Source organism: Cydia splendana, chromosome 6, assembly GCF_910591565.1.
Source record: "Cydia splendana chromosome 6, ilCydSple1.2, whole genome shotgun sequence".
In the NCBI taxonomy this organism is placed as follows: Eukaryota; Metazoa; Arthropoda; class Insecta; order Lepidoptera; family Tortricidae; genus Cydia; species Cydia splendana.
The window spans coordinates 10397665-10414341 of record NC_085965.1 but is presented as its reverse complement, the minus strand read 5'-3'; positions in this window follow the sequence as shown (position 1 = coordinate 10414341).

Here is a 16677-nt window from a genome sequence, read left to right as displayed (position 1 = left end):
TTACGAGATCGTAAGCTTTTCACAACTCAACTAACGCTAAACTGGGGTTCCTTTGAATCGCGGGGAAATATTGGGATTGGTTTCTGAACACTTTTATTATGTATTTCTGTTAAGGTTGCATCATGAAATTCTTAAGCTAAAAATAAACTCCGTATTTCTCAAAATTCGATGATCATGATTCTCCTATTCAAAGTAACCCCAGTTTACGGTAACATATATAAGTCACCTATAACTATGAATAGTATGAATATAACGTGTCAACGATGCACTCTGGTATCTGGACGTGCGATCTCGCTTGTGGAGCATTCTAGCATCTTATTCACATTCTGGGTTAATAGGTTGAGATACCCATTGCCCCATATGTGTGAAATCTAGCACTATTAAGTCGGCAATGTATGCTGGCATACTAGCAGTGGTAAAATGGTAGGTATAGCAATATACATTTTGTGCCCTGTGCTGTGCTGTTACGAAATCTTAAACAAACGTGCGAGGAATATCTACATTTTTATCGAAAATCTATATTGTTTCATGGGTTTGGGGCAATTTCTGAAGTCGTTAATGTAACTAGCAAAAAGCAGCGCTTTGTAAGGGCTCGCGGAGGTTTTCTACCTTAACGTACCGAACCGGTTGCTGTCCGGTACGCCTGTCTGTTACAGCTTTTACTTTGTCCTTTAAAAACGTGTCCAGACGACAAAATCAAATTGCCAATATCATCCACACGTAATATACAATTTCATAAGTGCTTATTACATCCTACACGGCCGCCCAGTACTTTTTGTAAGCAACCCAACTGGCTTTCCTACATAATGTTGGGTCAGCGAGCCAATGTTGTTGAATTTATTTTTGCGTCCACTCCACACAATTGATCGAAAAACTATCCCGTCTGGACACCTACTGGCGGTAATCACGCTGCTCCGCACATAAACTAACACACACAGTTCCACTAGGTACAGCCAGGGTCCAGCATCAGCTCTATCTTGGGTACTGCTCTTCCAAGTTCTCATTAAGACGTGTCAGATGACCAAAACAGCGTGTGCCTATGTTGCACCAAACCTGAGTTCCACTAGGTACAGCCAGGGTTTAGCATAAGCTCTATCTTGGGTACTAATCTCCTAAGTGCTCATCAAGACGAGTCGGATGGCCAAAACAGCGTGTGCCTATGTTGCAACAAACCTGAGTTCCACTAGGTACTGCCAGGGTTCAGCATGAGTTCTATCTTGGGTACTGTTCTCCCAAGTGCTCATCATGACGAGTCGGATGTCCAAAATAGCGTGTGTCTATGTTGCATCAAACCTGATCGAGTTCCACTAGGTACAGCCAGGGTTCAGCATCAGCTCTATCTTGGGTACTACTTTCCTAAGTTCTCATCAAGACGAGTTGCATGACCAAAACAGCGTGTGCCTATGTTGTATAAAACCCGAGCTCCATTAGGCACTGTCAGGGTTCAGCATCAGCTATCTTGGGTACTGAAAGTACTGATCTACCCAGTGATCATCATGACGAGTCGGATATCCAAAACAGCGTGTGTCTATGTATGTTGCATCAAAGCCGAGCTCCACTAGGTACTGCCAGGGTTCGGCATCGGCTCTATCTTGGGTACTACTCTCCTAAGTGCTCATCAAGATGAGTCGGATGACCAAACCATAATGAGCCTTTGTTACACCAAACCTGAGTTCCGCTAGGTACTGCCAGGGTACTGGGTCATTTTGCTGAACTGCAAGCCGACGTTTCGATTGGCGTGCAGTTCCCATACAAGTTGCAGTCGGGTTGTAGTCCGTCTGTATCGGCCCTAAGTCACTGAAGTTTGTATTAATTATGCTTATCTTTATTTATAATTTTAGCAGTTCCAAGCAATAGTAACACTAAAGGCGCCATTCATTAATTACGTAAGACAATTTTTGCCAGCTTTTGACCCCCTCCCTCCCCTATGTAAGAAATAATAAGAATAGGCTGACCCCGTCCCCCTCCCACCAATATAATTTATTTTCAAAAAAATATTTTTATGAATGTTTATTTGTACCTGTACAAAGGTACTTGAGCTCGTTTAAGCTAACTCTGCACCGTGTTTGATAGCATAGAGTGTGGAAGTACATATTATTTTAAAGGTCATAATTTCATAGAAATTAAAAAAAAACGCATCTTTGTGATCTTACTTAAGAACTATGAAAACCCCCTCCCACCCCCTTGTAAGAAAAAATAAGATATGTTCGACCCCCCTCCACCCCAAAATCGTCTTACGTAATAAATTGTGACGTTCCACGGGAAAAGGTACCTTATGAGGGTTTCTAGTTTCGGAGATATTAAATGTTTTGTAAAGAGGTGAAAAAATGCTCAATTTTTTTTTATTGTGTGGTCTGAAACCTTAATGCGTAACGTTTGTTTACCTGTTTTTATTTTTGTTATAAGTTAGTTATAAGCCTAGTAATGTCGTCTCAGAGTTTAGTAGAAAAGGTACCTTATGGAAAAAAGATTGAAAATTCCCAAAAAAACTAGTCAATACGGGAAAAGAAGTTTGGTAGAGAACTGTATTAGCATTCTGCAAAACTAATTTGATAATTTCAGTTCTGGTTGGGGCGCCTCGCAAATATTATAACCGTACATAGACCGACATCACAAATCCAAGTAGACTGCTATTATACCAAAGTTACTCTCGTCAAGTCTTTCTCAACTAGAATAATCTTCATTTGGTTTGGTCGCATGCAGTAAATCAGCCATTGGTTTGCTGAAAAATGCCAATACCCGACGCATTACCTTATGGAATATCTGAGGTCATTGAACCTCAATGCCGCTTATCTTCAATAGCAACCGAAATATATTATTGATAAGAAATAGACGATTTATACCATCTTAACCTCAAAATATTATTAGTTTATCCTAACTGTTCCATCATCATCATTCCTCATCATGTAACTTGACCACAAGGTACCTTTTCATTACATACAAATTATTGGTCTTTTTTAAGATTATTATGACGAAGAACTAATTAAATTGGGGGCAGTTTAATGTAAATTAATATTTTCTATTCATAAAAGATAAACTGTAATATGATTGATATTTTGTAGTGATGTATTATTAGATTTATTTCCATAAGGTACCTTTTCGTAAATGTATGGAGCAAATACTGTTATTGTTATGTAAGTTTAAAGTGGCATAAGGGGTTAAATATAGTATTTAGTTGGGGTTTTAGGATTTATTTTCATTTGAATGACAGAATTTCTTTCATATGTGCTCAGAAAAATTGATTGTGTGTCACATTAAAAGTAAAAATATTCAATTTTGTGATTTTATATGAAAAAGTCAGAAAATACATTTTCACCTCTAAATCGGTATTGTTTTTTGCTTAAACTGTCTGTCAGTGTCGTTTTCTAATAGATAAAATTTAAATCTTGAGAGCTCATTGCAATCAATCGTGAAAATGAAATAAAACTTTATTTTCAAGAGATTGGTTAGTATACACATAAATCAGTCGATATCAAAAGTTTCTATTTGCATTACAGAACAAGTCGCAATATTTTTTTAATCTCAGATATATAAGGCATTATTATTTGTAGTCAACTATGTAACTTACTTCAGGAACATAGTTTTTTAGGCGGCTAAACTTAAAACTTCTTTATCGTAAAGTTGCTCATTTCACAACATTATTTTCAAAAAATCATATCTCTGTAACTACGCAACCTAGAAGGTTGATCTTTTGTGTTATCGATAGCTTATTTATTGTAGATTACTGGGGTATGCATAACTCCATACCCGCCATAAGGTACCTTTGACCGTGGGACGTCACAATTAATGGCGCCAAAACTGTATCTCGAACTGAAAATACCCGATTTAAGTTTGCTAACACAACATGACTGATCATCACATCGTCAGCGTCACAAAACATACGAGTAAATTGACCTCCGCAGTAAATATACAGCAAGATTGATTGTTCTAGTAGGTATTCACAAAAACTTAATTGCTAAAATGGGAATCAAACCAAGTGAAGCGAGGTGGGTTGAATCCAAAATTGTACCCACTTTGGTATTCATCGTTGTTAATGGCGTAAGCGCCATCGACATTATTGAACTTGAAAACACCACATAGGTATCGTATCGTCTGAATACCCACAACACAAGCCTTCTTACTTAGTCAATTTGTATAAGAATGTCCAATATTTATTTATTACTAACGCCATCTGTTAGAGAAAGAAATAATTAACATTAGCACGAATGTTAATTCATCATTTTGCCAACAGATGGCGCTAGTAGTAATACAAAGTGTTATTACTTTATTTTATATTTTTAGGTTTATAAAATGATATTTTTATGTTTGATAACACATCTAGACATGAATTTAAATTACTATGTTAAATTTCAAACCTAACAGTGCAGTAGTTTTTCCGTAAAGTGTACCACAAGAATGCATAGTTCGTCGATTAGTGATAGGGCTCGCTTCGCTCGCCCTAATAATTTGTTTAATCTTCCCTGGGTTGTCACGTTCGCAGTAATCTTCTAAATCATTAGTGACATTTTATATTCCAGGCAGTCCCCCTACATTAGAGAAAATGGGCTGCGATGACGACCAGGGGGTGTTCATCGAAATTACTTGCCATCGGAAAGTAAACGAAATAAATGTCAACAGCCAACACTAAACTAAGCAATCTGAAGCTTAAATATAAATTAAACTATGCGAAATCACATACGTCACCACAGTTAGATTACTCTTCAAGATATAAAACATAACGTTCTATATATTTTATATTTTGTATCATTATCATTAGTTACTCAAATAGAATAGATAATTAAAGTTACTTCAAATTCTACATAAAGAATAACGATGCAATTGCATATATTCTATGTTTGGAATTAAGACTAAGTACAGTAAACGTATTCATTGTTCATCCGTTTGGAGAACAATCCGTTTTCCACACAGCCCCCTAGTCAGTTTTCTTTTTTTCATTAATTGGCGTGATTGGTGCGACGGGAGTAAAGCCGCATTTCCGAGGATGCATACTCGTTGGTTTCGGTGTTCAATCGTCAACGGTAAATTCGAGGGTTACTATAATCCGTATCTAGTATTTATTTCTTGATAAATATGCTGGTTATTAATTAAAACGGAATTTTATCGCATTTTAAAATTAAGTAATAGGTAAAAGTTAAAAAAAATCTTTTCGCGCACCGTTTCGTCGTTGTCATCATGGTGATTATCACGTTGCAGTAGGACAATTTATTTTATTATAATATATAATTATATATAATTTATTCCCCATTAGTTAGGCACTTTTCTAATGAAATCGTTTCCTTCTTTTTTCATAATTGTAAATCACATTTTAACCAAGGACTTATGTGATATTAAAAAGTTAACTTGGGTTTATATTATTTTGACATCACGAGCGACATGCCCTACGAGTGATGTCAAATTAAGTTAATGTTGAAAACATCTGGATACCTAACAAAACAACTAATGTTCAATAAGCGAATACTCGCTCGGAAAACGATGGTGGCAGTCCTATTGTACCATATTCCAATCAGAAACCAAGTATACGAGTACACAAATGGTAGACCAACCAGTATAATTCCCACGCATAGTTGTAACACATCATCAGTAACAGGTCATATTCTCTGGTTAGCCGTTAGCCTCACCTGCCTAGATTTACGGCGGGATAAAATAAGCCAAACGACCATTCAGAGATTTCAGAGGCATCCCCAAGCTTTCATTTTGCATGATATTAAACTGAAAAAAAAGTTATCACAAAAGGGGACTTTGAAGCGATTATTAAAGACGGCGATGAAGTGCAGCACTCAGCGTGATATTTTTTTAGTTATGGTACCTTAATTACCTACTCATAGCTTTAATGATAAAAGTTTATTTTAGTTCCGATATTTAATTTTAATCAAATTTTGCCGAATTCACTAGTTCTTTATATTTATTTATGTAGCTGACAGTTGACTGACTGACGGATGGTTTGTATTGTCTATTGTTATGTTTACATTTAAAAAATGATTATATGTATTTCATCAATTCTTGAAATACCTACCTAATGGAATCGAGAAGTAAAAGCTCAGGCAGGTACTTAGTCGCACGACATCCAACCGTTTAACTATCAAAAGCTTGTCCGGGTCAGTTAACTCGCTTAGAGTTAGAAACGGGAGATATTCGCTCCCGAACCGAAATGGAGGGTAAAAGCCGCACTCCAGGGAACGAGACGTCGATATGCTACGAACGTAGATTCACTCTCACAAGATGTTTTATTCTTCTTAGCTTTTTATTAATACAGGAAACTATCAGAAGAGTTGTGGAGCGAGGCCAGAAGGGTCGCTGATGATAGAAAGGCGTGGGGCGAGCTTGTGAAGACAGAGGTGCAAAGCTCTGGGATGCCATATGACAATAACATCGGAAGAGTTGTACTATTTATTATATGAAAACGATGATTCATTAATCGCATAAAAGAGGCGTATTTAGTGATTAAACAATGTATCCGAATCATTACTTTAGTTACTAAAGTTTAGTATATTATTAATTATATCTAGTAGTTTGTTTCTGGCGCAAATTTAATCCGGATAAAAAAAACACGGCCATGTTATCAAGCTATCTTAATTTTACTTGCAATGTTTGGCCAAACTGCATTGCTAGTTTTGTTTTCAAGTTCTGTCACAGCATAGGTCTGAGTGGGCTGAGACGAGTACGAGTCATCTTATAAACTAGTATTGTAGCATTATGCTCAGCGGAATCTTGTGGGAGGATGTCATAGCTACAAACTACAAGATGTCTGATTCAAACTCGAACATAGCTTACGACATAGTGCCGTCCCTCACTAACTTACAAAGTTAGACATCGCTGTCGAAGGATACGGTAAAACGTGGAAATTCACGATTTGAATTGGCGAGTTAAGTCGAGTTGAGCCAATTGAGGAACGACACGAGCTGGCGTTTTCAAACCACTTGCTGAGACCTACTTTCAACCCTTATATAACTAGGACAACTGCTAATGTGTAGTTATTTAACGTAGTTTAGGAATTTAAGAACTCAACACGCGTGTCGATGTATTTAGTGTAGTATAGGAATTTTTATATATTCCTATATATATACTACTCTACAGGAATAATTCGGATGATAAACTATTGGTAATTTATACGATAAAATAACAGTCATTTTGAATCGGTAGAATATCGATTTAATTAATTAAGTATACTTAATTAAAATTCCTCACGAAATTGTTACTTAGGCTTACTACTACATCTAGCTAGATTTACGTAAGAGGCCACTAAATACAGTGACAGTGACATCAAATATTCATCACACTTGCTCGAAAAATACCCTATATCGTGCAGCGGGCTTAGCAAGGTTGTACGACAAGGTAGTTATCACGCAATAGGTGTGGATAAAACGGCCGTTATCGTCGGTTTTATCATCCATACTATGGTTGCAGACGATATATGGAGTTATCCACATTTGACAGCGGTAGATGATAGAAGACAATTTGCATAACATGGTCGTTGGATAAGATGTGGATAATTTGACAGATTGTCCCATTTTGACAGTTCAACTTAGTTAATTTTAACTACGTGCTTCTTAGATGACGATAAGCCTTGTCGTGAAAGCAAAAGTAGTGAATAATCATATTTTAAGGTATAAATTACAGGTAAATATCAGTTTTTCTATGATTATATTGAGAGTTATTAGTTACAATGTTCCGCTGTATATAATATTGTCAATATTTTCTTCGCAGGGAAGTCAAATTTTATTATTCCTACTCGCGGCTGCTGTTGAAGAAAAATATCGTAAACAGCTTTAAGAAACACTTGCAGCCCATTTGATATGACGGACGAAGAGTTTCGGCATATTTACAGAGTGCGTAAGGAGTGTGCAGTGCATTTACTTATGTGCCGAATTTAACGCCGAGCTTCAAAACGGTGATGGGTTACCTACCAAAACATCTTAAAGGTAAAGCTATAAAATTGCAGTGTTTCTTATAAAGTTAATATGTATTCTATGCATAGACCCTATTATATTTGAAATCATTGATTCTATGTAAAACAGACGTCTTAATGACAATGCTACTAAACTCTTCAATACTAGGTACCGGCCTCATTATTATATGTAAAAGTTAGTATGTTAAGATATCTGTTGTACAATCTCTTACTTATGCTACTAACCTACTAACAGAGGTTACTTAAGCTACTATTTACTTCAACATTCATATCCTAACCTCCAGGGGGAAAATCTACTTGACAAAATTAGATTTACAGTACCGGTCAATAACATATCACCTTTGTGTGTTTTTGTATGAACTTGTAGTAGGTTAGTTTGTAGATTTCATATTTTACTAGTCATTTTATATAAATATGCATGTTTTTCCAGAGATGAGACCTAGCTAGATTGATTTTTCGCCCCCGAAAACCCCCATATAGCAAATTTCATCGAAATCGTTCGAGCCGTTTCCGATATCCCCGAAATATATATACGTATAAATAAATAAATATACAAGAATTGCTCGTTTAAAGGTATAAGATATTATGAATACTGAAATACTGTGAACTACAATAAGAGACTCAGCATATTACTAAAAAAGCTCTTTAAAAATAATGAAGTTGACCATACATTAAAACAAAAAACCTCTATGAAAAAATCATTACATAGACCAATTTTTCTCATCACTGGACAAGGAATACTACTAAACTACCTAAAGCTGTGGAAGTCACTCACAAATATATAAAAAAGTTATACCGTAAAAGCATGGAGGTGATATATTATTGGCCGGTACTGTAATTAGGTACTTATTTGTTTTAGGTTCTAACAGTATACACCACACCAGCAGCACACCTACACCAGTAGCAGCAGCAGCAGCTGCTGGTGTGTAACAGTTACACCTGCTAGCTGATGGCAATTAACTACCAACGTGGGACTAGTCAAGATCATGGCTTGTCTATTGGAGCACTACTGACTGGATTGGCCACACTACTGTAAGCCTGAACCTCGAGCAGTTTGTAGATGCTGTAAACAGAAGGTAAGTTCTTTTGAGCACTGAATTAAGAATTAGACATATAAAACTGTGACTTTCCACAAGGACTGTCTTAGTAACTTTTCCTTTTTTGAATAAGTATGAGTGCGGCTGTATTATGCATTGAGATATGTACCTACCCATTGTTTGATAGTTATGTATGATAAGTAGTTATCTCTGGGATATATAATCTGGGAATGCAATACTTATTAGGTTTAACTAAGGCACCTAGTTCTAATGTGCTGCCTTGTTTAATGGATATTATTCCTGGCGATTGTTTAGTATATATCTTGAGTGCACTAGACTGCACTCATGTGAAAATACTTACTCCATCGCTGCCACATGAACCTACTTTTACTTATTTCCTTCTTTTTCTTCCAGGAAACTTCTCGTGGATCAAGGGAAAAATTAGAGAAGACGCTCCTAAAAAACTTCCTAAGCATGCAAGCATGCACAAAACCGGCTCTTAATAAGCTTAATAAATACATATTTCGCCTATTACTATGTTTTACTATCACACAAATACCTACCTAATTTACCTATATTTCTATACAAGTAGAGACCAGTAAACATTCAAGACGGATAATCTTCACACAGAACACCATTCCCGGGCATGCTTCAATGTAGGTGTCACTTATTCTTATTTTTCATTTTAGCCTTATGCGTACAAAATTTTTGATATTATAGCTTCTAAATGTAAAATCCGACTCATATGCAGTATAGTACAATGAAAGCATAGGTAATAAAAACATTTTAGGCACGTTCTTACTTAAGAGGAAAGGGAGATGGCCGCTTCCGCTTCTCCATACAAACGTAGTCCTCATTTTCCTCTCTGGATATTGACATTATGGAAAATATTTTTACATAATTTAATGTATATTAACCATATAGCTATGCCCCTACGTTCGAATTTTTGATTATTGTAAAAATTAGGAGCGGTAGACAGATTACATACAAATTTTTAAATGCTTCTAACTCTTATAATATATAAAAATTAAAAAAAAAGAACAAACGTAGGGGCATGGCTGTAGTTGATGTTGATATGATATACAACAAATTGTATCAAAATATTTAATGTTATTATCCAGAGAGAAAAATGTGGACTACGTTTGTATGAAAAGACGCGTCTTAACGACGCGTCTAGTGAGTCTGGCGGTGAAAAGGTCAAATAAGAATATTCCTAAATGCTCTATTATGCTAATAAGTCTACTTTAGTGACTATAACTGCGGTCAGACTCAATACGCCAATAACTAATGTTGAATATTAAAAACTATGTTAAATTCCATTTAGGTAGATACAAGAATGACAATTCTCGTCACTTGTGGTGTTGTCAAGTCTTTTTTGTTTACTAAACTCTATAGATAAGTTAACAATTTCGGCTCTGTGCTAGAGAGAATATTATAAATGGGTAAATAAAACAACTATTGCCAAAAAATTTAACAAAGTTTATTTACACATTAAATGTAGGTGTACAAACAAATCATTGGCTGCCGTACCCGGTGTGAAAGTGCCCATCATGCCAGCAGCTTTATCGCTGGATTACTATGAAGTATGAACAGCTTTTGTACCAGGAACGTCATATGGCGCTCGGGGCAGGCACCAAATTTGCGCCTCCCCCCCCCCCTCTCCGAAACGAAATGGGACCAACCCCTAAGTCGCGAAAAAAAATTTGGCTGTTTCATACATTTTGGCTGGTCCAATTTCTATGGGAGGGTAAACAATTTTTTTCGCGATTTCGAGGTTGGTCCCGTAGCAAAAGTTACTCAGTATAATCCCAAAACCTCCCTGGCAACGGGAATGTAGTTATTTTTTAGCCATCCTGTATAGTGTATAGGAAGCCTCAGTAGTCCACATATCGATGAATGTCGTCGATAGACAACATGTCACAGATATGCAGCAGCAGCTATTGAAGCAGGTTCCGTCAACTACGGCTCATATGCGCCTGCCGGACAAAGGGCTAGCGATCCACTTGCATAATAGGTAGTCTATTGGACAGTCCATAAGATGGTAACTTCGACAGAAGACCCCTAACGTAAGACGCGCTAACACTGGACACAACTCTGAAGCACTTGGCCCGCTCGCCTTATAAAACGAAAGCATAGCAACTCCCGCCGAATATCCCTCTGCTTGATAGAAGTTTCTGGCATAGAGTATTCACACTACGGGATGGTGGGCGGTAGGGCGCTACCGTCGTCTTTCAAGGTCGAGTTCGATGCAAAAAGAGTTCCTAAAAGATCGTCTTTCTCTTTTGCGCTGTGGGCCAGATTACCATCCGCATTTCACACTTCACAGTGGTGGTAAATACGACTGACAAAAGTTTCCCTGCTGCCTTTGGCAAGGCGGAGAGGTAGTCTTTAGCCCATTTTGGCGCCCCCCCTTGGACGGCGCCCGGGGCACGTGCCCCCCCCCCCAGTTTCGCCACTGAGCGGGGGCCCTTACCATTCTGTCTGATTCGACGGCCTAACTTACGTTGTAAAACGCTTAATGATAATACTAATGAACTGAAAAGGTTGTTTGTTGTTTTATTTGTGGATAGGTATGACACATATATATATTTTTGGAATGGTCTTCTCACTAGCTTTTATTTGATATCCATATTATTGTATTATTGCTATTTCATAACTGCTCATCTATAAGTTTCGTTTCCAATATAAATAGAATGCTTAACGGCGCAGAAAAGATCAACATTCCTCTCAGACCTCCAACAAAAAGGGGCCAAACTGAAAACCAGCGCTGGACGCCAGTCTAGCACATGCTGAGCTTGGTACCCACGGCCAACATGTCTTGATAAATGTAATTACCTATGTATAGAGTAGACAATAAGTTAGTACTTAACCTAGAATAACTTAGTACATACTTAACATAGAATTTATATGTAGGTATATGGTTTGTATTCCTAATATTTTTTCTACCATCAACTTATCATGTTTTGGCAATGGAGCATTCCATGCAATTGTCTACCGTTTGTCCCGTAGAAATGCAGATTTTCTGGAGATTTGCAGGTATAAGAGTTTCCTTTTCTATGACAAATGGTCAAACATGCACGGAAAATTAATCGCTTGCTTTAAATGGCGAAAAAAAAAGTCGCAACACAGGAAATAAAATGCGTTTGTACGGGACAGCTCGTGGAATGCTCCAATAAAGTGATTTCATTTCATATCATAAACTGATGAGGGCATTCAGAGTGTAGCCTTGAGGTTGCCAAGCCAAGCAACCAAGTCAGGTGTCACGGTCTTCAGGTCCTCAACAGGCCCAGGAGTGGAGGAGGAGTGGAGTGGGCAGCGTTGGAAGATATGCTAAGTGGTCTGCATTCGCAAAGTGGGAAAGCCGTCTATCTCCATTTGTGTGGCTGAATTGCAGCGGCCATGTCCGGTTCTCAGGCGGCACCAGATTTTCCGAGGAAGGTCAAACCCTTTTGGTTTTTTAGTTGGGTCAGATATACAGCAACTCCGAGCTGCCGAAGCTGACCATTCCGCTATCCACCTATCCGAAATATTAAAGCTGCTCAGGCTCCCAGCTGTAGCACAGGGTCGGCGGGCAGTCGGGCGGCAGAATTCCTCGTGGACAGGCATTGTGGGGTTATTAGTGATATTCTCAGCCTCCCTCTTCAACGCCTTGAGTCGTCGGATGTGAGGAGGGGCAATGTGACTCAATGCCGGCAGCCAGTGGCGGTTGTAGATCGGATAGTGCCTGAGATGCATCGCATGGTCTCGTTGAGCTTAACGTCCAATCTATGGGTATGTGCACTTTCAAGCCTCCAATATGTTATGACTGAAACAGAAACAAATTATATTAGATGAGGTCAGGCGCAGGCTAGTACTTACAGCGGTTCATTGGCAAATTATGTGAAATTAATGTCACTTTTAGAAAGCTCTCGTTTTTAAGCCAGGGGGATTTTTTTGTTACAGTTGTCCAAATTATCGATTGAAAATAAATTGAATTTTGTTCTAGTAATTATTTATCCGATATTAAAGTTGTATTATGTATCAAGTGTAGTTCTGTACCACTTGCGTCATAAAAACAAACCAACGAACACCTTATTTATCAAAATGTATCTCAGATATTCTATGCTAGGGTAATATACGACACAAACATACCCACACACATACATAGGCTGCTAAAATAATTCCCATAGTCAGGTATAGGTACAATAGACCACTTTACCAAACACAAAAAAAATATTCCAGCTGCCAGCAGTAAAGAAACCAGCTTCTACTCCCAAGCCCTAACAATATAAATAAGTTTTTGGCAAAAATATAATTTTTGGTACAAGCTTTTATCGCTGACTGTACTTTTCTTTCAACAGGCAACTAATACTCCATGAGTCCATTCTAACAACACCAAGCACAATTAGTTTGCGTTGTTTTATCACAGTGTTCCCATGGCCACCTCATGTCTCCATCATCAGATCAGCTCCATGTCATCATAATATTGCAATTGTCATCCGATTTACATATTGTTATGTATGCAAAATTTCAGCTCAATCGGAAATCGGGAAGTGGGTCAAACTTAGCTGTCAAATGTATATGGCCAGCTTTAGTGCTAACATAACTGTTCCTAGTATTTCTATATTACCTACATGTTATAAGTAAGAATATTGTACGAGTAGGTATTATATTATTTTATAATCTTAGTAGAATAGGTACTAATACAATTTATTTGTATTGAATAAGGCCGGCGCCCCACTGCTGCGCACGCTACATCCACGGCCCACGTTTTAATACAAACCGTGGGCAAGCCCAGGAAATTTTGTATAGGAACGTGGGTCGTGTACATAGCGTGCGCAGCAGTGGGGCGCCGACCTAACTCTTGCAGGGAATTTGTAAGTTACTTGTGGGTATGGCTACTTTATTTATTTAATTTATAAACTTTATAGCACAAAAATATAGAATTACGTAAAAATGGCGAACTTAATGCCAAAAGGCATTATCTATCACCTACTAGTCAACCATAGAAACAAATATGTGACGTTCCACGGCAAAAGGTACCTTATGGCGGCTGGCGCTTACGTCGCATAGCGCCGCAATAATATTGGAGCGGCGTTAATAGTTAATAGCGTAAGCGCCAACCGCCATAAGGTACCTTTACCCGTGGGACGTCACATATAAACACTAAAGGTTGGTGCAAAAACCAATCAAAAAGCAAATGCAGTAGGTATATCTTAGATATACATACTAACATAAACATACATATATGTTATAAAAATAAATGTACTAATATGTATATGGGATGATAGACACTAGACGAGACATTTAGCAGATAACTACCGAGCATGACTACTCAAAAAACAAATTTTCTTGGGGCTTGTCTTACAGGTAGAGGGAGTGCATTCCATAGATAGGTTGCCTGAAAGGCAAAACAATCATATATAAAACGGTTATGAAGAGGAAGGACTTAAAGTTTAAGTGAGCGGGACATCCGGAACGGGCATAAAAACTAAATACTTATTAATAATATTTTATCTTTATGTCTTAGATTTATGGCATAAAGTGTGTCTTTTTCTTTTTCAATAAACTTTTATTCTTGCTACAAAACCAGCTTCTAGAATATACAAACAGAGTAAAAATATATATAAGTTTTTAAAGTGAGGTCTACGGGTTTCAAAGATTTTAATATTTGTTAGAACCCTTAAGTATGCACTTTTTATGCAGTGTGAATAAATGTATGCATAGGTAGTGTTGTAGTGTAACTTTTACACATCATTGTTGTCAAATCAACTTCCTGCAATTATAGTAGTGATAGAACAGGTTTTTAACAAACTTTTGTCACTTAGTAGAACATAATATAATATTAAAAGGCACCAGAAACTTTTCATGATTTTAGTTTAAGAAAGGTGTACTTACATCTTCAATCCTTTCTTCTAGATCTTAGAACTTATGTGCACTGTGCAGCATTGCATTTTGTATCTCTGGGTTCCGAGAGGCTCATGAATCTCCCTGTAGGTGTAGGCGAACAGGGGATGCTGAGTTATATATTTGGCTAGCATTTTCTTGTGCGCCGACTGAAATTAAACATATTCATGACAAAACCAGTTAATGATCAAACGAACTATAACTTTTTCTATAAATAAATTAGAGAAACTTACATTTTGGGTGGCATTTCCTTTAGTTTACACAGCAAATCAGTATTTTTCTTCAACTTGGTTTGTATTTTCACTAAATTCACTGAATCATGCGCGTACGCGATGCTTGTCAATGTCAAGTGAATTGTTAGTTGAGAAAACACGATTATCCGTGCATGTTATAATGTAAGTCAATTTGTATAAAGCTGTCACTCATTTAAACATCTTTCAATTTGGAAGTGTAGTAATAAAACTAACTATTCGTTTTCAAACATCGTCCGACACACGTCCGACATTTTAATAAAGCCAGGCATTAAATGGATTTTTCATAAACTCTAGGCATAGACAATCGTGGTCACTTACGAATGATACTGGATAACTTTATACGATATCGACGTGGTATTCTTATCGTAGCCCGTAACCATGTTCAGCAAAACGATAAAAATACGACTATCGTTAAAAGACGACAGTAGATTCCACGCGCAATATGATATAACCTTGCTAAGCCCGCAGGTGTACTTAAGAACAACAGCCTTTTAATAGCCGTTTAAAATATTTATTACACAATTTTCAATTGTGGCTGACTGTCGATGGGTCAGTGCCTTCGATGCCTACAGTGCCATAAAATTTCAATATGGCGGAAGAATGTTTGAAATGTCACCGTATTTAAGAATGATTTCGCTTAAAATTTAGTTTTTTCTTCGGAAGTGTGATGAAAAACAAGAATATTGTTACTCGAGTCTTTAATTCACTCCAGCCTACGGCTATCGTGAATATAATAGACTCTCGTGCAATATTCCACTTACTCCCCACGTTGCACAATGTACTAAGCCGGTATTGGTCTGTACCTATTTTATAAATGAGCTAAAAAGACAACGCAATAACGAATTATAGTCCTACGAATTGAGAGTAGGTTATCAAATCGTTTGAAGTCGCTTAATAAATAGGTATAGTGCTTAATTTTCAATACAAAAACAGACGCCGTTTTAGACCATAAAATAGGGCACTGAACTATTACATATCCAAATTCCAAACTACACCTAACTAAGTTTGCAAGGCCAAGGCGCCAATGCGAGGCAACTTGGCAGTCCCGTCAGGTGGCTAACACGGAGAGGGAGCTCAGATAATCTGTCCAAATTCAATCTGCAAAACTTTGGTACTCGGTGTGTTTACACCTACAGGCCGATTCGGACTTACACATTGGTGTCAATCTGATCTCATTGAAACATCATTCACCCGAGCATCTCGCTCACACCTATATTAGATGAGTAAAAGCAAGATGCTCGAAAGATGTCGCAGCGAGTGAAAATTCGAATGCTGTCAGCACTACAAGTTAAGTTATATGTGACGTTCCACGGGAAAAGGTACCTTATGAGGGTTTCTAGTTTCGGAGATATTAAATGTTTTGTAAAGAGGTGAAAAAATGCTCAATTTTTTTTTATTGTGTGGTCTGAAACCTTAATGCGTAACGTTTGTTTACCTGTTTTTATTTTTGTTATAAGTTAGTTATAAGCCTAGTAATGTCGTCTCAGAGTTTAGTAGAAAAGGTACCTTATGGAAAAAAGATTGAAAATTCCCAAAAAAACTAGTCAATACGGGAAAAGAAGTTTGGTAGAGAACTGTATTAGCATTCTGCAAA